Source organism: Melospiza georgiana, chromosome 4 (assembly GCF_028018845.1).
Source record: "Melospiza georgiana isolate bMelGeo1 chromosome 4, bMelGeo1.pri, whole genome shotgun sequence".
Classification (NCBI taxonomy): Eukaryota; Metazoa; Chordata; class Aves; order Passeriformes; family Passerellidae; genus Melospiza; species Melospiza georgiana.
The window spans coordinates 26,350,939-26,370,882 of NC_080433.1; positions in this window are offsets into that span (position 1 = coordinate 26,350,939).

Here is a 19,944-nt window from a genome sequence, read left to right on the forward strand (position 1 = left end):
AAACAAAACTGGCCAGCCAACTTTTTCATGGCAGATTGCAGGAGCTATTTAGTACTATCAAACCAGCCCAACTTGGCACTGGTGCCACCACTGGTCTGGGAACCATCCTGTGTATCGTGGATTCTAAGGAGCCAGCCGGCCACTCCCAGCCACAGGACCCCAGACACAAAGCTCTGCCCGTTTCCCTGACAAACAAAATTAAGCTACCCCGCTTCTGGATGGCAGATTGCAGGAGCTATTTAGTACTATCAAACCAGCCCGACTTGGCACTGGTGCCACCTTGGCTCTGGGAACCATCCTGCCTATTGTGGATTTTGTGGTGTCAGCCGGCCACTCTCAGCCATATGCCCTCAAACACAAACCACGGCCCTTTTCTCTGGCAAACAAAACTCAACTGCCCCTCTTCTGGAAGGCAAATTGCAGGACGCACTTGGTACTACAAAAACAGCCCAACTTGGCACTGGTGCCACCTCTGGTCTGGGAACCATCCTGCGTATCGTGGATTCTAAGGAGCCAGCCGGCCACTCCCAGCCACAGGCCCCCAAACAGAAACAACGGCTCTTTTCCCTGGAAAACAAAACTCGCCTACCAACTTTTTGATGGCAGATTGCAGGAGCCACTTCGTGCTATCAAACCAGCGCAACTTGGCACTGGTGCCACCATGGGTCTTGTCACAATCCTGCCTATCGTAGCTTTTCAGGAGCCAGCCGGTCACTCCCAGCCACAGGCGCCCAGACACAAAGCTCGGCCCATTTCCATGGTAAATAAAAGTAAGCTGTCCCGCTTCTGCATGGCAGATTTCAGGAACCACTTGGTACTACCAAACCAGCCCAACTTGGCACTGGTGCCTCCATGGGTCTGGTAACCATCCTGCCTATCGTAGCTTTTCAGGAGCCAGCCGGTCAGTCCCAGCCATAGGCCCCAGACACAAAGCTCTGCCCGATTCCCTGGCAAACAAAAGTAAGGTACCCCGCTTCTGGATGGCAGATTGAAGGAGCCACTTTGAACCATCAAACCAGCCCGACTTGGCACTGGTGCCACCTCTGGTCTGGGAACCATCCTGCGTATCGTGGATTCTAAGGAGCCAGCTGGCCACTCCCGGTCACAGGCCAACAAACACAAACAACGGCGCTTTTCCCTGGCAAACAAAACTCGCCTGCCAACTTTTTGATGGCAGATTGCAGGAGCCGCTTAGTACTATCAAACCAGCCCAACTTGGCACTGGTGCCACCATGGGTCTGGTCACCATCCTGCCTATCGTAGCTTTTCAGGAGCCAGCCGGTCACTCCCAGCCATAGGCCCCCAGCCAAAAACCTCGGCCCGTTTCCCTGGCAAACAAAAGTAAGCTACCCCGCTTCTGGATGGCAGATTGCAGGAGACACTTGGTACTATCAAACCAGCCCGACTTGGCACTGGTGCCACCTTGGCTCTGGGAACCATGCTGCGTAACGTAGATTCTAAGGCGCCAGGCGGCCACTCCCAGCCACAGGCCGCCAAACACAAACAACGGCGCTTTTGCCTGGCAAACAAAATTCGCCTGCCAACTTTTTGATGGTAGATTGCAGGAGCCACTTGGTACTATCAAACCAGCCCAACTTGGCACTGCTGCCACCATGGGTCTGGTCACCATCCTGCCTATCGTAGCTTTTCAGGAGCCAGCCGGTCACTCCCAGCCATAGGCCCACAGACACAAACCTCGGCCCGTTTCCCTGGCAAACAAAAGTAAGCTGCCCCGCTTCTGGATGGAAGATTGCAGGAGCTATTTATTACTATCAAACCAGCCCGACTTGGCACTGGTGCCACCTTGGCTCTGGGAACCATCCTGCCTATCGTGGATTTTCAGGGGCCAGCCGGCCACTCTCAGCCATAGGCCCCCAAACACAAACCACGGTCCTTTTCTCGGGCAAACAAAACTCAACTGCCCCTCTTCTGGACGGCAAATTGCAGGACGCACTTGGTACTACGAAAACAGCCCGACTTGGCACTGATGCCACATTGGGTCAGGGAACCATCCTGCGTATCGAGCTTTTTAAGGAGCCAGTCGGCCACGCCCAGCCGTATACCGCCAAAAACAAACCACGGAACTTTTCTCCAGCAAACAAAAATCCGCTGCCCCGCGTCTGGATGGCAGATTGCAGGAGCCACTTTGCACCATCAAACCAGCCCGACTTGGCACTGGTGCCACCTTGGATCTGGGAACCATCCTGCCTATTGTGGATTTTCAGGGGCCAGTCGGCCACTCTCAGCCATAGGCCCCCAAAAACAAACCACGGCACTTTACTCTGGTAAACAAAACTCGCCTGCCAACTTTTTGATGGCAGATTGCAGGAGCCACTTGGTACTATCAAACCAGCCCAACTTGGCACTGGTGCCACCACTGGTCTGGGAACCATCCTGTGTATCGTGGATTCTAAGGAGCCAGCCGGCCACTCCCAGCCACAGGACCCCAGACACAAAGCTCTGCCCGTTTCCCTGACAAACAAAATAAAGCTACCCCGCTTCTGGATGGCAGATTGCAGGAGCTATTTAGTACTATCAAACCAGCCCGACTTGGCACTTGTGCCACCTTGGCTCTGGGAACCATCCTGCCTATTGTGGATTTTGTGGTGTCAGCCGGCCACTCTCAGCCATATGCCCTCAAACACAAACCACGGCCCTTTTCTCTGGCAAACAAAACTCAACTGCCCCTCTTCTGGAAGGCAAATTGCAGGACGCACTTGGTACTTCAAAAACAGCCCAACTTGGCACTGGTGCCACCTTGGGTCTGGGAACCATCCTGCGTGTCGTGAATTTTAAGGAGCCAGTTGGCCACTCCAAGCCATAGGCCCCCAGACACAAAGCTCTGCCCGTTTCCCTGGCAAACAAAAGTAAGCTACCCCGCTTCTGGATGGCAGATTAGAGGAGCCACTTTGCACCATCAAACCAGCCCAACTTGGCACTGCTGCCACCTTGGGTCTGGGAACCATCCTGCGTGGCGTGGATTCTAAGGAGCCAGCCGGCCACTCCCAGCCACAGGTCCCCAAACACAAACAACGGCGCTTTTCCCTGGAAAACAAAACTCGCCTGCCAACTTTTTGATGGCAGATTGCAGGAGCCACTTTGTAACATAAAACCAGCCTGACTTGGCACTGGTCCCACCTTGGATCTCGGAACCATCCTGCCTATCGTGGATTTTCAGGGGCCAGCCGGCCACTCTCAGCCATGTACCCCCAAACAAAAACCACGGCCCTTTCCTCTGGCCAACAAAACTCAACTGCCCCTCTTCTGGATGGCAAATTGCAGGAGCCACTTGCTACTACAAAACCAGCCCAACTTGGCACTGGTGCCACCTTGGCTCTGGGAACCATGCTGCGTATCGTGGATTCTAATGAGCCAGCCGGCCACTCCCAGTCACAGGCGCCCAATAAAAACCAAAGACCTTTTCTCTTGCAAACAAAAATCGGCTACCCCGCTTCTGGATGGCAGATTGCAGGAGCCACTTTGCACCATCAAACCAGCCCGACGTGGCACTGGTGCCACCTTGGGTCTGGGAACCATGCTGCGTAATGTGGATTTTTAGGAGCCAGCCGGCCACTCTCAGCCATATGCCCTCAAGCACAAACCACGGCCCTTTTCTCTGGCAAACAAAACTCAACTGCCCCTCTTCTGGATGGCAGATTGCAGGAGCCACTTGGTACTATCAAACCAGCCCAACTTGGCACTGGTGCCTCCGTGGGTCTGGTAACCATCCTGCCTATCGTAGCTTTTCAGGAGCCAGCCGGTCACTCCCAGCCATGGGCGCCAGACACAAAGCTCGGCCCGTTTCCCTGGCAAACAAAAGTAAGCTATCACGCTTCTGGATGGCAGATTGCAGGAGACACTTTGCACCATCAAACCAGCCCGACTTGGCACTGGTGCCACCTCTGGTCTGGGAACCATCCTGCGTATCGTGGATTCTAAGGAGCCAGCTGGCCACTCCCAGCCACAGGCCCCCAAACAAAATCAACAGCGCTTTTCCCTGGAAAACAAAACTGACCTGCCAACTTTTTGATGGCAGATTGCAGGAGCCACTTGGTACTATCAAACCAGCCCAACTTGGCACTGCTGCCACCATGGGTCTGGTAACCATCCTGCCTATTGTAGCTTTTCAGGACCTAGCCGGTCACTCTCAGCCATAGGCCGCCAGACACAAACCTCGGCCCGTTTCCCTGGCAAACAAAAGTAAGCTGCCCCGCTTCTGGATGGCAGATTGCAGGAGCCACTTGGTACTATCAAACCAGCCCGACTTGGCTGTGATGCCACCTTGGCTCTGGGAACCATCCTGCCTATCGTGGATTTTCAGGGGCCAGCCGGCCACTCTCAGCCATATGCCCCCAAACACAAACCACGGCCCTTTTCTCTGGCAAACAAAACTCAACTGCCCCTCTTCTGGATGGCAAATTGCAGGACGCACTTGGTACTACGAAAACAGCCCGACTTGGCACTGATGCCACCTTGGCTCTGGGAACCATCCTGCGTATCGAGCTTTTTAAGGAGCCAGCCGGCCACGCCCAGCCATATACCGCCAAAAACAAACCACGGAAATTTTCTCCAGCAAACAAAAATCCGCTGCCCCGCGTCTGGATGGCAGATTGCAGGAGCCACTTTGCACCATCAAACCAGCCCGACTTGGCACTGGTGCCACCTTGGATCTGGGAACCATCCTGCCTATCGTGGATTTTCAGGGGCCAGCCGGCCACTCTCAGCCATAGGCCCCCAAAAACAAACCACGGCACTTTACTCTGGTAAACAAAACTCAACTGCCCCTCTTCTGGATGGCAAATTGCAGGACGCACTTGGTACTACAAAAGCAGCCCGACTTGGCACTGGTACCACCTTGGGTCTGGTCACCATCCTGTGTATCGTGCATTTTAAGGAGCCAGCTGGCCACTCCCAGCCATTGGCCCCCAGACAAAAAATTCTGCCCGTTTCCCTGGCAAACAAAAGTAAGTTACCCCGCTTCTGGATGGCAGATTGCAGGAGCCACTTTGCACCATCAAACCAGCCCAACTTGGCACTGGTGCCACTTCTGGTCTGGGAACCATCCTGCGTATCGTGGATTCTAAGGAGCCAGCCGGCCACTCCCAGGCACAGGCCCCCAAACAAAAACAACGGCGCTTTTCCCTGGAAAACAAAACTCGCCTGCCAACTTTTTGATGGCAGATTGCAGGAGCTATTTATTACTATCAAACCAGCCCGACTTGGCACTGGTGCCACCTTGGCTCTGGGAACCATCCTGCCTATTGTGGATTTTCAGGTGTCAGCCGGCCACTCTCAGCCATATGCCCTCAAACACAAACCACGGCCCTTTTCTCTGGCAAACAAAACTCAACTGCCCCTCTTCTGGATGGCAAATTGCAGGACGCACTTGGTACTACAAAAACAGCCCAACTTGGCACTGGTGCCACCTCTGGCCTGGGAACCATCATGCATATCGAGGTTTTTAAGGAGCCAGCCGGCCACTCCCAGCCATATGCCCCCAAAAATGAACCACGGACTTGTTCTCTGGCAAACAAAAATCAGCTGCCCCGCGTCGGGATGGCAGATTGCAGGAGCCACTTTGCACCATCAAACCAGCCCGACTTGGCTCTGGTGCCACCTTGGGTCTGGGAACCATCCTGCCTATCGTGGATTTTCAGGGGCCAGCCGGCCACTCTGAGCCATAGGCCCCCAAACAAAAACCACGGCCCTTTACTCTGGCAAACAAAACTCAGCTGCCCCGCTTCTGAATGGCAGATTGCAGGACGCACTTGGTAAAATCAAACCAGCCCAACTTGGCACTGGTGCCACCTTGGGTCTGGGAACCATCCTGCGTATTGTGGATTGTCAGGAGCCAGCCGACCACTCTCGGCCACAGACCCCAATCAAAAACAATGGCCCGATTCACAGGCAAAAAAATCTCAGCCGCCCCACTTGTGGATGGGAGATTGCAGGAGGCGCTTGCCACTGTCAAACCAGCCCAACTTGGCACTGGTGCCACCTTGGGCCTGGGAACGATGCTGCGTATCATGGAATTTAAGGAGCCAGCCGGCCACTCCCAGCCACAGGACCCAAACACATACCACAGCCCTTTTCTTTGGCAAACAAAACTCAGCTGCCCTGCTTTTGGATGGCAGATTGCAGGAGCCACTTGGTACTATCAAACCAGCCCGACTTGGCAGTGATGCCACCTTCGCTCTGGGAACCATCCTGCCTATCGTGGATTTTCTGGGGCCAGCCGGCCACTCTCAGCCATAGGCCCCAGACACAAAGCTCTGCCCTTTTCCCTGGCAAACAAAAGTAAGCTGCCCAGCTTCTGGATGGCAGATTGCAGGAGACACTTTGCACCATCAAACCAGCCCGACTTGGCACTGGTGCCACCTCTGGTCTGGAAACCATCCTGCGTATCGTGGATTCTTAGGAGCCAGCTGGCCACTCCCAGCCACAGGCCCCCAAACACAAACAACGGCGCTTTTCCCTGGAAAACAAAACTGGCCTGCCAACTTTTTGATGGCAGATTGCAGGAGCCACTTGGTACTATCAAACCAGCCCGACTTGGCACTGGTGCCACCTTGGCTCTGGGAACCATGCTGCGTAACGTAAATTCTAAGGCGCCAGGCGAGCACCCCCAGCCACAGGCCCCCAAACACAAACAACGGCGCTTTTCCCTGGAAAACAAAACTGGCCTGCCAACTTTTTGATGGCAGATTGCAGGAGCCACTTGGTACTATCAAACCAGCCCAAATTGGCACTGGTGCCACCATGGGTCTGGTCACCATCCTGCCTATTGTAGCTTTTCAGGAGCCAGCCGGTCACTCCCAGCCATAGGCCCACAGACAAAAACCTCGGCCCGTTTCCCTGGCAAACAAAAGTAAGCTGCCCCGCTTCTGGATGGCAGATTGCAGGAGTTATTTAGTACTATCAAACCAGCCAGACGTGGCACTGGTGCCACCTTGTATCTGGGAACCATCTTGCCTATCGTGGATTTAAGGAGCCAGCCGGCCTCTCTCAGCCATATGCCCCCAAACACAAACCACGGCCCTTTTCTCTGGCAAACAAAACTCAACTGCCCCTCTTCTGGATGGCAGATTGCAGGAGCCACTTGGTATTATCAAACCAGCCCTACTTGGCACTGGTGCCACCTTGGGTCTGGGAAGCATGGTGCGTATCATGGATTTTCAGGAGCCAGCCCGCCACTGCAAGCTACAGGCCCCCAAACACAAACAACAGCCTTTTTCTCTGGCAAACAAAATTCAGCTGCCCCGCTTCTGGATGGCAGATTGCAGGAGCCACTAGGTAGTATCAAACCAGCCTGACTTGGCACTGGTGCCACCTTGGCTCTGGGAACCATCCTGCGTATCGTGGATTCTAAGTAGCCAGCTGGCCACTCCCAGCCACAGGCCCCCAAACACAAACAACGGTGCTTTTCCCTGGAAAACAAAACTGGCCTGCCAACTTTTTGATGGCAGATTGCAGGAGCCACTTGGTACTATCAAACCAGCCCAACTTGGCACTGGTGCCACCATGGGTCTGGTCACCATCCTGCCTATCGTAGCTTTTCAGGAGCCAGCCGGTCACTCCCAGCCATGGGCCCCCAGCCAAAAACCTCGGCCCGTTTCCCTGGCACACAAAAGTAAGATACCCCGCTTCTGGATGGCAGATTGCAGGAGCAAATTGGCATCATCAAACCAGCCCGACTTGGCACTGGTGCCACCTCTGGTCTGGGAACCATCCTGCGTATCGTGGGTTCTAAGGAGCCAGCCGGCCACTCCCAGCCATAGACCCCCAGACAGAAACCTCGGCCCGTTTCCATGGAAAACAAAAGTAAGCTGCCCCGCTTCTGGATGGCAGATTGCAGGAGCCACTTGGTACTATCAAATTAGCCCAACTTGGCACTGGTGCCACCATGGGTCTGGTAAACATCCTGCCTATCGTAGCTTTTCAGGAGCCAGCCAGTCACTCCCTGCCATAGGGCCCCAGAGAAATACCTCGGCCCGTTTCCCTGGCAAACAAAAGTAAGCTGCCCCGCTTCTGGATGGCAGATTGCAGGAGCCACTTGGTACTATCAAACCAGCCCGACTTGGCACTGGTGCCACCTTGGATTTGGGAACCATGCTGCGTAACGTGGATTCTAAGACGACAGGCGGCCACTCCCAGCCACAGGGACCCAAACACAAACAACGGCGCTTTTCCCTGGAAAACAAAACTCGCCTGCCAACTTTTTGATGGCAGATTGCAGGAGCCACTTGGTACTATCAAATCAGCCCAACTTGGCACTGCTGCTACCATGGGTCTGGTAATCATCCTGCCTATCGTAGCTTTTCAGGAGCCAGCTGGTCACTCCCAGCCATAGGCCCCCAGCCACAAACCTCGGCCCGTTTCCCTGGCAAACAAAAGTAATCTACCCCGCTTCTGGATGGCAGATTGCAGGAGGCACTTTGCACCATCAAACTATCCCGACGTGGCACTGGTGCCACCTCAGGTCTGGGAACCATCCTGCGTATCGTGGATTCTAAGGAGCCAGCCGGTCACTCCCAGCCACAGGCCCCCAAACACAAACAACGGCGCTTTTCCCTGGAAAACAAAACTCGCCTGCCAACTTTTTGATGGCAGATTGCAGGAGCCACTTGGTGCTATCAAACCAGCCCAACTTGGCACTGGTGCCACCATGGGTCTGGTCACTATCCTGCCTATCGTAGCATTTCAGGAGCCAGCCGGTCTCTCCCAGCCATGGGCGCCCAGACACAAATCTCGGCCCATTTCCATGGTAAACAAAAGTAAGCTGCCCCGCTTCTGGATGGCAGATTGCAGGAACCACTTGGTACTATCAAACCAGCCCGACTTGGCGCTGGTGCCACCTTGGGTCTGGGAACCATCCTGCGTATCGTGGATTCTAAGGAGCCAGCCGGCTCTCCCAGCCACAGGACCCCAAACACAAACAGCGCTTTTCTCTGGCAAACAAAACTCAGTTGCCCTGCTTTTGGATGGCAGATTGCAGGAGCGACTTGGTACTATCAAACCAGCCCAACTTGGCACTGGTGCCTCCATGGGTCTGGTAACCATCCTGCCTATCGTAGCTTCTCAGGAGCCAGCCGGTCACTCCCAGCCATAGGCCCCCAGACACAAAGCTCGGCCCGTTTCCCTGGCAAACAAAAGTAAGCTGCCCCGCTTCTGGATGGCAGATTGCAGGAGCTATTTATTACTATCAAACCAGCCCGACTTGGCACTGGTGCCACCTTGGCTCTGGGAACCATCCTGCCTATTGTGGATTTTCAGGTGTCAGCCGGCCACTCTCAGCCATATGCCCTCAAACACAAACCACGGCCCTTTTCTCTGGCAAACAAAACTCAACTGCCCCTCTTCTGGATGGCAAATTGCAGGACGCACTTGGTACTACAAAAACAGCCCAACTTGGCACTGGTGCCACCTCTGGCCTGGGAACCATCATGCGTATCGAGGTTTTTAAGGAGCCAGCCGGCCACTCCCAGCCATATGCCCCCAAAAATGAACCACGGACTTGTTCTCTGGCAAACAAAAATCAGCTGCCCCGCGTCGGGATGGCAGATTGCAGGAGCCACTTTGCACCATCAAACCAGCCCGACTTGGCTCTGGTGCCACCTTGGATCTGGGAACCATCCTGCCTATCGTGGATTTTCAGGGGCCAGCCGACCACTCTCGGCCACAGACCCCAATCAAAAACAATGGCCAGATTCCCAGGCAAAAAAATCTCAGCTGCCCCACTTGTGGATGGGAGATTGCAGGAGGCGCTTGCCACTGTCAAACCAGCCCAACTTGGCACTGGTGCCACCTTGGGCCTGGGAACGATGCTGCGTATCATGGAATTTAAGGAGCCAGCCGGCCACTCCCAGCCACAGGACCCAAACACATACCACAGCCCTTTTCTTTGGCAAACAAAACTCAGCTGCCCTGCTTTTGGATGGCAGATTGCAGGAGCCACTTGGTACTATCAAACCAGCCCAACTTGGCACTGGTGCCTCCATGGGTCTGGTCACCATCCTGCCTATCGTAGCTTTTCAGGAGCCAGCCGGTCAGTCCCAGCCATAGGCCCCAGACACAAAGCTCTGCCCTTTTCCCTGGCAAACAAAAGTAAGCTGCCCCGCTTCTGGATGGCAGATTGCAGGAGACACTTTGCACCATCAAACCAGCCCGACTTGGCACTGGTGCCACCTCTGGTCTGGAAACCATCCTGCGTATCGTGGATTCTTAGGAGCCAGCTGGCCACTCCCAGCCACAGGCCCCCAAACACAAACAACGGCGCTTTTCCCTGGAAAACAAAACTGGCCTGCCAACTTTTTGATGGCAGATTGCAGGAGCCACTTGGTACTATCAAACCAGCCCAAATTGGCACTGGTGCCACCATGGGTCTGGTCACCATCCTGCCTATTGTAGCTTTTCAGGAGCCAGCCGGTCACTCCCAGCCATAGGCCCACAGACAAAAACCTCGGCCCGTTTCCCTGGCAAACAAAAGTAAGCTGCCCCGCTTCTGGATGGCAGATTGCAGGAGTTATTTAGTACTATCAAACCAGCCAGACGTGGCACTGGTGCCACCTTGGATCTGGGAACCATCTTGCCTATCGTGGATTTAAGGAGCCAGCCGGCCTCTCTCAGCCATATGCCCCCAAACACAAACCACGGCCCTTTTCTCTGGCAAACAAAACTCAACTGCCCCTCTTCTGGATGGCAGATTGCAGGAGCCACTTGGTATTATCAAACCAGCCCTACTTGGCACTGGTGCCACCTTGGGTCTGGGAAGCATGGTGCGTATCATGGATTTTCAGGAGCCAGCCCGCCACTGCAAGCTACAGGCCCCCAAACACAAACAACAGCCTTTTTCTCTGGCAAACAAAATTCAGCTGCCCCGCTTCTGGATGGCAGATTGCAGGAGCCACTAGGTAGTATCAAACCAGCCTGACTTGGCACTGGTGCCACCTTGGCTCTGGGAACCATCCTGCGTATCGTGGATTCTAAGTAGCCAGCTGGCCACTCCCAGCCACAGGCCCCCAAACACAAACAACGGTGCTTTTCCCTGGAAAACAAAACTGGCCTGCCAACTTTTTGATGGCAGATTGCAGGAGCCACTTGGTACTATCAAACCAGCCCAACTTGGCACTGGTGCCACCATGGGTCTGGTCACCATCCTGCCTATCGTAGCTTTTCAGGAGCCAGCCGGTCACTCCCAGCCATGGGCCCCCAGCCAAAAACCTCGGCCCGTTTCCCTGGCACACAAAAGTAAGCTACCCCGCTTCTGGATGGCAGATTGCAGGAGCAAATTGGCATCATCAAACCAGCCCGACTTGGCACTGGTGCCACCTCTGGTCTGGGAACCATCCTGCGTATCGTGGGTTCTAAGGAGCCAGCCGGCCACTCCCAGCCATAGACCCCCAGACAGAAACCTCGGCCCGTTTCCATGGAAAACAAAAGTAAGCTGCCCCGCTTCTGGATGGCAGATTGCAGGAGCCACTTGGTACTATCAAATTAGCCCAACTTGGCACTGGTGCCACCATGGGTCTGGTAAACATCCTGCCTATCGTAGCTTTTCAGGAGCCAGCCAGTCACTCCCTGCCATAGGGCCCCAGAGAAATACCTCGGCCCGTTTCCCTGGCAAACAAAAGTAAGCTGCCCCGCTTCTGGATGGCAGATTGCAGGAGCCACTTGGTACTATCAAACCAGCCCGACTTGGCACTGGTGCCACCTTGGATTTGGGAACCATGCTGCGTAACGTGGATTCTAAGACGACAGGCGGCCACTCCCAGCCACAGGGACCCAAACACAAACAACGGCGCTTTTCCCTGGAAAACAAAACTCGCCTGCCAACTTTTTGATGGCAGATTGCAGGAGCCACTTGGTACTATCAAATCAGCCCAACTTGGCACTGCTGCTACCATGGGTCTGGTAATCATCCTGCCTATCGTAGCTTTTCAGGAGCCAGCTGGTCACTCCCAGCCATAGGCCCCCAGCCACAAACCTCGGCCCGTTTCCCTGGCAAACAAAAGTAATCTACCCCGCTTCTGGATGGCAGATTGCAGGAGGCACTTTGCACCATCAAACTATCCCGACGTGGCACTGGTGCCACCTCAGGTCTGGGAACCATCCTGCGTATCGTGGATTCTAAGGAGCCAGCCGGTCACTCCCAGCCACAGGCCCCCAAACACAAACAACGGCGCTTTTCCCTGGAAAACAAAACTCGCCTGCCAACTTTTTGATGGCAGATTGCAGGAGCCACTTGGTGCTATCAAACCAGCCCAACTTGGCACTGGTGCCACCATGGGTCTGGTCACTATCCTGCCTATCGTAGCATTTCAGGAGCCAGCCGGTCTCTCCCAGCCATGGGCGCCCAGACACAAATCTCGGCCCATTTCCATGGTAAACAAAAGTAAGCTGCCCCGCTTCTGGATGGCAGATTGCAGGAACCACTTGGTACTATCAAACCAGCCCGACTTGGCGCTGGTGCCACCTTGGGTCTGGGAACCATCCTGCGTATCGTGGATTCTAAGGAGCCAGCCGGCTCTCCCAGCCACAGGACTCCAAACACAAACAGCGCTTTTCTCTGGCAAACAAAACTCAGTTGCCCTGCTTTTGGATGGCAGATTGCAGGAGCGACTAGGTACTATCAAACCAGCCCAACTTGGCACTGGTGCCTCCATGGGTCTGGTAACCATCCTGCCTATCGTAGCTTCTCAGGAGCCAGCCGGTCACTCCCAGCCATAGGCCCCCAGACACAAAGCTCGGCCCGTTTCCCTGGCAAACAAAAGTAAGCTGCCCCGCTTCTGGATGGCAGATTGCAGGAGCTATTTATTACTATCAAACCAGCCCGACTTGGCACTGGTGCCACCTTGGCTCTGGGAACCATCCTGCCTATTGTGGATTTTCAGGTGTCAGCCGGCCACTCTCAGCCATATGCCCTCAAACACAAACCACGGCCCTTTTCTCTGGCAAACAAAACTCAACTGCCCCTCTTCTGGATGGCAAATTGCAGGACGCACTTGGTACTACAAGAACAGCCCAACTTGGCACTGGTGCCACCTCTGGCCTGGGAACCATCATGCGTATCGAGGTTTTTAAGGAGCCAGCCGGCCACTCCCAGCCATATGCCCCCAAAAATGAACCACGGACTTGTTCTCTGGCAAACAAAAATCAGCTGCCCCGCGTCGGGATGGCAGATTGCAGGAGCCACTTTGCACCATCAAACCAGCCCGACTTGGCTCTGGTGCCACCTTGGATCTGGGAACCATCCTGCCTATCGTGGATTTTCAGGGGCCAGCCGACCACTCTCGGCCACAGACCCCAATCAAAAACAATGGCCCGATTCCCAGGCAAAAAAATCTCAGCTGCCCCACTTGTGGATGGGAGATTGCAGGAGGCGCTTGACACTGTCAAACCAGCCCAACTTGGCACTGGTGCCACCTTGGGCCTGGGAACGATGCTGCGTATCATGGAATTTAAGGAGCCAGCCGGCCACTCCCAGCCACAGGACCCAAACACATACCACAGCCCTTTTCTTTGGCAAACAAAACTCAGCTGCCCTGCTTTTGGATGGCAGATTGCAGGAGCCACTTGGTACTATCAAACCAGCCCAACTTGGCACTGGTGCCTCCATGGGTCTGGTCACCATCCTGCCTATCGTAGCTTTTCAGGAGCCAGCCGGTCAGTCCCAGCCATAGGCCCCAGACACAAAGCTCTGCCCTTTTCCCTGGCAAACAAAAGTAAGCTGCCCCGCTTCTGGATGGCAGATTGCAGGAGACACTTTGCACCATCAAACCAGCCCGACTTGGCACTGGTGCCACCTCTGGTCTGGAAACCATCCTGCGTATCGTGGATTCTTAGGAGCCAGCTGGCCACTCCCAGCCACAGGCCCCCAAACACAAACAACGGCGCTTTTCCCTGGAAAACAAAACTGGCCTGCCAACTTTTTGATGGCAGATTGCAGGAGCCACTTGGTACTATCAAACCAGCCCGACTTGGCACTGGTGCCACCTTGGCTCTGGGAACCATGCTGCGTAACGTAAATTCTAAGGCGCCAGGCGACCACTCCCAGCCACAGGCCCCCAAACACAAACAACGGCGCTTTTCCCTGGAAAACAAAACTCGCCTGCCAACTTTTTGATGGCAGATTGCAGGAGCCACTTGGTACTATCAAACCAGCCCAACTTGGCACTGGTGCCACCATGGGTCTGGTCACCATCCTGCCTATTGTAGCTTTTCAGGAGCCAGCCGGTCACTCCCAGCCATAGGCCCCCAGACAAAAACCTCGGCCCGTTTCCCTGGCAAACAAAAGTAAGCTGCCCCGCTTCTGGATGGCAGATTGCAGGAGTTATTTAGTACTATCAAACCAGCCAGACGTGGCACTGGTGCCACCTTGGATCTGGGAACCATCTTGCCTATCGTGGATTTAAGGAGCCAGCCGGCCTCTCTCAGCCATATGCCCCCAAACACAAACCATGGCCCTTTTCTCTGGCAAACAAAACTCAACTGCCCCTCTTCTGGATGGCAGATTGCAGGAGCCACTTGGTACTATCAAACCAGCCCTACTTGGCACTGGTGCCACCTTGGGTCTGGGAAGCATGCTGCGTATCATGGATTTTCAGGAGCCAGCCCGCCACTGCAAGCTACAGGCCCCCAAACACAAACAACAGCCTTTTTCTCTGGCAAACAAAATTCAGCTGCCCCGCTTCTGGATGGCAGATTGCAGGAGCCACTATGTAGTATCAAACCAGCCTGACTTGGCACTGGTGCCACCTTGGGTCTGGGAACCATCCTGCGTATCGTGGATTCTAAGTAGCCAGCTGGCCACTCCCAGCCACAGGCCCCCAAACACAAACAACGGTGCTTTTCCCTGGAAAACAAAACTGGCCTGCCAACTTTTTGATGGCAGATTGCAGGAGCCACTTGGTACTATCAAACCAGCCCAACTTGGCACTGGTGCCACCATGGGTCTGGTCACCATCCTGCCTATCGTAGCTTTTCAGGAGCCAGCCGGTCACTCCCAGCCATGGGCCCCCAGCCACAAACCTCGGCCCGTTTCCCTGGCAAACAAAAGTAAGATACCCCGCTTCTGGATGGCAGATTGCAGGAGCAAATTGGCATCATCAAACCAGCCCGACTTGGCACTGGTGCCACCTCTGGTCTGGGAACCATCCTGCGTATCGTGGGTTCTAAGGAGCCAGGAGGTCACTCCCAGCCATAGACCCCCAGACAGAAACCTCGGCCCGTTTCCATGGAAAACAAAAGTAAGCTGCCCCGCTTCTGGATGGCAGATTGCAGGAGCCACTTGGTACTATCAAATTAGCCCAACTTGGCACTGGTGCCACCATGGGTCTGGTAAACATCCTGCCTATCGTAGCTTTTCAGGAGCCAGCCAGTCACTCCCTGCCATAGGGCCCCAGACAAATACCTCGGCCCGTTTCCCTGGCAAACAAAAGTAAGCTGCCCCGCTTCTGGATGGCAGATTGCAGGAGCCACTTGGTACTATCAAACCAGCCCGACTTGGCACTGGTGCCACCTTGGATTTGGGAACCATGCTGCGTAACGTGGATTCTAAGACGACAGGCGGCCACTCCCAGCCACAGGGACCCAAACACAAACAACGGCGCTTTTCCCTGGAAAACAAAACTCGCCTGCCAACTTTTTGATGGCAGATTGCAGGAGCCACTTGGTACTACCAAATCAGCCCAACTTGGCACTGCTGCTACCATGGGTCTGGTAATCATCCTGCCTATCGTAGCTTTTCAGGAGCCAGCTGGTCACTCCCAGCCATAGGCCCCCAGCCACAAACCTCGGCCCGTTTCCCTGGCAAACAAAAGTAATCTACCCCGCTTCTGGATGGCAGATTGCAGGAGGCACTTTGCACCATCAAACTATCCCGACGTGGCACTGGTGCCACCTCAGGTCTGGGAACCATCCTGCGTATCGTGGATTCTAAGGAGCCAGCCGGTCACTCCCAGCCACAGGCCCCCAAACACAAACAACGGCGCGTTTCCCTGGAAAACAAAACTCGCCTGCCAACTTTTTGATGGCAGATTGCAGGAGCCACTTGGTGCTATCAAACCAGCCCAACTTGGCACTGGTGCCACCATGGGTCTGGTCACTATCCTGCCTATCGTAGCATTTCAGGAGCCAGCCGGTCTCTCCCAGCCATGGGCGCCCAGACACAAATCTCGGCCCATTTCCATGGTAAACAAAAGTAAGCTGCCCCGCTTCTGGATGGCAGATTGCAGGAACCACTTGGTACTATCAAACCAGCCCGACTTGGCACTGGTGCCACCTTGGGTCTGGGAACCATCCTGCGTATCGTGGATTCTAAGGAGCCAGCCGGCCACTCCCAGCCACAGGACCCAAACACAAACAACAGCGCTTTTCTCTGGCAAACAAAACTCAGTTGCCCTGCTTTTGGATGGCAGATTGCAGGAGCGACTTGGTACTATCAAACCAGCCCAACTTGGCACTGGTGCCTCCATGGGTCTGGTAACCATCCTGCCTATCGTAGCTTCTCAGGAGCCAGCCGGTCACTCCCAGCCATAGGCCCCCAGACACAAAGCTCGGCCCGTTTCCCTGGCAAACAAAAGTAAGCTGCCCCGCTTCTGGATGGCAGATTGCAGGAGCTATTTATTACTATCAAACCAGCCCGACTTGGCACTGGTGCCACCTCTGGTCTGGGAACCATCCTGCCTATCGTGGATTTTCAGGAGTCAGCCGGCCACTCTCAGCCATATGCCCCCAAACACAAACCACTGCCCTTTTCTCTGGCAAACAAAACTCAACTGCCCCTCTTCTGGATGGCAAATTGCAGGACGAACTTGGTACTACGAAAACAGCCCGACTTGGCACTGATGCCACCTTGGGTCAGGGAACCATCCTGTGTATCGGGCTTTTTAAGGAGCCAGCCGGCCACGCCCAGCCATATACCGCCAAAAACAAACCACGGAAATTTTCTCCAGCAAACAAAAATCCGCTGCCCCGCGTCTGGATGGCAGATTGCAGGAGCAACTTTGCACCATCAAACCAGCCCGACTTGGCACTGGTGCCACCTTGGATCTGGGAACCATCCTGCCTATCGTGGATTTTCAGGGGCCAGCCGGCCACTCTCAGCCATAGGCCCCCAAAAACAAACCACGGCACTTTACTCTGGTAAACAAAACTCAACTGCCCCTCTTCTGGATGGCAAATTGCAGGACGCAATTGGTACTACAAAATCAGCCCGACTTGGCACTGGTGCCACCTTGGGTCTGGTCACCATCCTGCGTATGGTGCATTTTAAGGAGCCAGCTGGCCACTCCCAGCCATAGGCCCCCAGACACAAAGCTCTGCCCGTTTCCCTGGCAAACAAAAGTAATCTACCCCGCTTCTGGATGGCAGATTGCAGGAGACACTTTGCACCATCAAACCAGCCCGACTTGGCACTGGTGCCGCCTTGGGTCTGGGAACCATCCTGCGTATCGTGGATTCTAAGGAGCCAGCCGGCCACTCCCAGGCACAGGCCCCCAAACAAAAACAACGGCGCTTTTCCCTGGAAAACAAAACTCGCCTGCCAACTTTTTGATGGCAGATTGCAGGAGCTATTTATTACTATCAAACCAGCCCGACTTGGCACTGGTGCCACCTTGGCTCTGGGAACCATCCTGCCTATTGTGGATTTTCAGGTGTCAGCCGGCCACTCTCAGCCATATGCCCTCAAACACAAACCACGGCCCTTTTCTCTGGCAAACAAAACTCAACTGCCCCTCTTCTGGATGGCAAATTGCAGGACGCACTTGGTACTACAAAAACAGCCCAACTTGGCACTGGTGCCACCTCTGGCCTGGGAACCATCATGCGTATCGAGCTTTTTAAGGAGCCAGCCGGCCACTCCCAGCCATATGCCCCCAAAAATGAACCACGGACTTGTTCTCTGGCAAACAAAAATCAGCTGCCCCGCATCGGGATGGCAGATTGCAGGAGCCACTTTGCACCATCAAACCAGCCCGACTTGGCTCTGGTGCCACCTTGGGTCTGGGAACCATTCTGCCTATCGTGGATTTTCAGGGGCCAGCCGGCCACTCTGAGCCATAGGCCCCCAAACAAAAACCACGGCCCTTTTCTCTGGCAAACAAAACTCAGCTGCCCCGCTTCTGGATGGCAGATTGCAGGACGCACTTGGTACAATCAAATCAGCCCGACTTGGCACTGGTGTCACCTTGGCTCTGGGAACCATCCTGCGTATTGTGGATTGTCAGGAGCCAGCCGACCACTCTCGGCCACAGACCCCAATCAAAAACAACGGCCCGATTCACAGGCAAAAAAATCTCAGCTGCCCCACTTTTGGATGGGAGATTGCAGGAGGCGCTTGCCACTGTCAAACCAGCCCAACTTGGCACTGGTGCCACCTTGGGTCTGGGAACGATGCTGCGTATCATGGAATTTAAGGAGCCAGCCGGCCACTCCTAGCCACAGGACCCAAACACATACCACAGCCCTTTTCTTTGGCAAACAAAACTCAGCTGCCCTGCTTTTGGATGGCAGAGTGCAGGAGCCACTTGGTACTATCAAACCAGCCCAACTTGGCACTGGTGCCACCATGGGTCTGGTCACCATCCTGCCTATCGTAGCTTTTCAGGAGCCAGCCGGTCAGTCCCAGCCATAGGCCCCAGACACAAAGCTCGGCCCGTTTCCCTGGCAAACAAAAGTAAGCTGCCCCGCTTCTGGATGGCAGATTGCAGGAGCTATTTATTACTATCAAACCAGCCCGACTTGGTACTGGTGCCACCTCTGGTCTGGGAACCATCCTGCCTATCGTGGATTTTCAGGGGCCAGCCGGCCACTCTCAGCCATATGCCCCCAAACACAAACCACGGTCCTTTTCTCTGGCAAACAAAACTCAACTGCCCCTCTTCTGGATGGCAAATTGCAGGACGCACTTGGTACTACGAAAACAGCCTGACTTGGCACTGATGCCACCTTGGGTCAGGGAATCATCCTGCGTATCGAGCTTTTTAAGGAGCCAGCCGGCCACGCCCAGCCATATACCGCCAAAAACAAACCACGGAACTTTTCTCCAGCAAACAAAAATGCGCTGCCCCGCGTCTGGATGGCAGATTGCAGGAGCCACTTTGCACCATCAAACCAGCCCGACTTGGCACTGGTGCCACCTTGGATCTGGGAACCATCCTGCCTATTGTGGATTTTCAGGTGTCAGCCGGCCCCTCTCAGCCATAGGCCCCCAAACACAAACCACGGCACTTTACTCTGGTAAACAAAACTCAACTGCCCCTCTTCTGGAAGGCAAATTGCAGGACGCACTTGGTACTACAAAAACAGCCGAACTTGGCACTGGTGCCACCTCTGGCCTGGGAACCATGCTGCGTATCAAGCTTTTTAAGGAGCCAGCCGGCCACTCCCAGCCATATGCCCCCAAAAATTAACCACGGACTTGTTCTCTGGCAAACAAAAATCAGCTGCCCCGCGTCGGGATGGCAGATTGCAGGAGCCACTTTGCACCATCAAACCAGCCTGACTTGGCTCTGGTGCCACCTTGGGTCTGGGAACCATCCTGCCTATCGTGGATTTTCAGGGGCCAGCCGGCCACTCTGAGCCATAGGCCCCCAAACAAAAACCACGGCCCTTTTCTCTGGCAAACAAAACTCAGCTGCCCCGCTTCTGGATGGCAGATTGCAGGACGCACTTGGTACAATCAAATCAGCCCGACTTGGCACTGGTGTCACCTTGGCTCTGGGAACCATCCTGCGTATTGTGGATTGTCAGGAGCCAGCCGACCACTCTCGGCCACAGACCCCAATCAAAAACAACGGCCCGATTCCCAGGCAAAAAAATCTCAGCTGCCCCACTTGTGGATGGGAGATTGCAGGAGGCGCTTGACACTGTCAAACCAGCCCAACTTGGCATTGGTGCCACCTTGGGTCTGGGAACGATGCTGCGTATCATGGAATTTAAGGA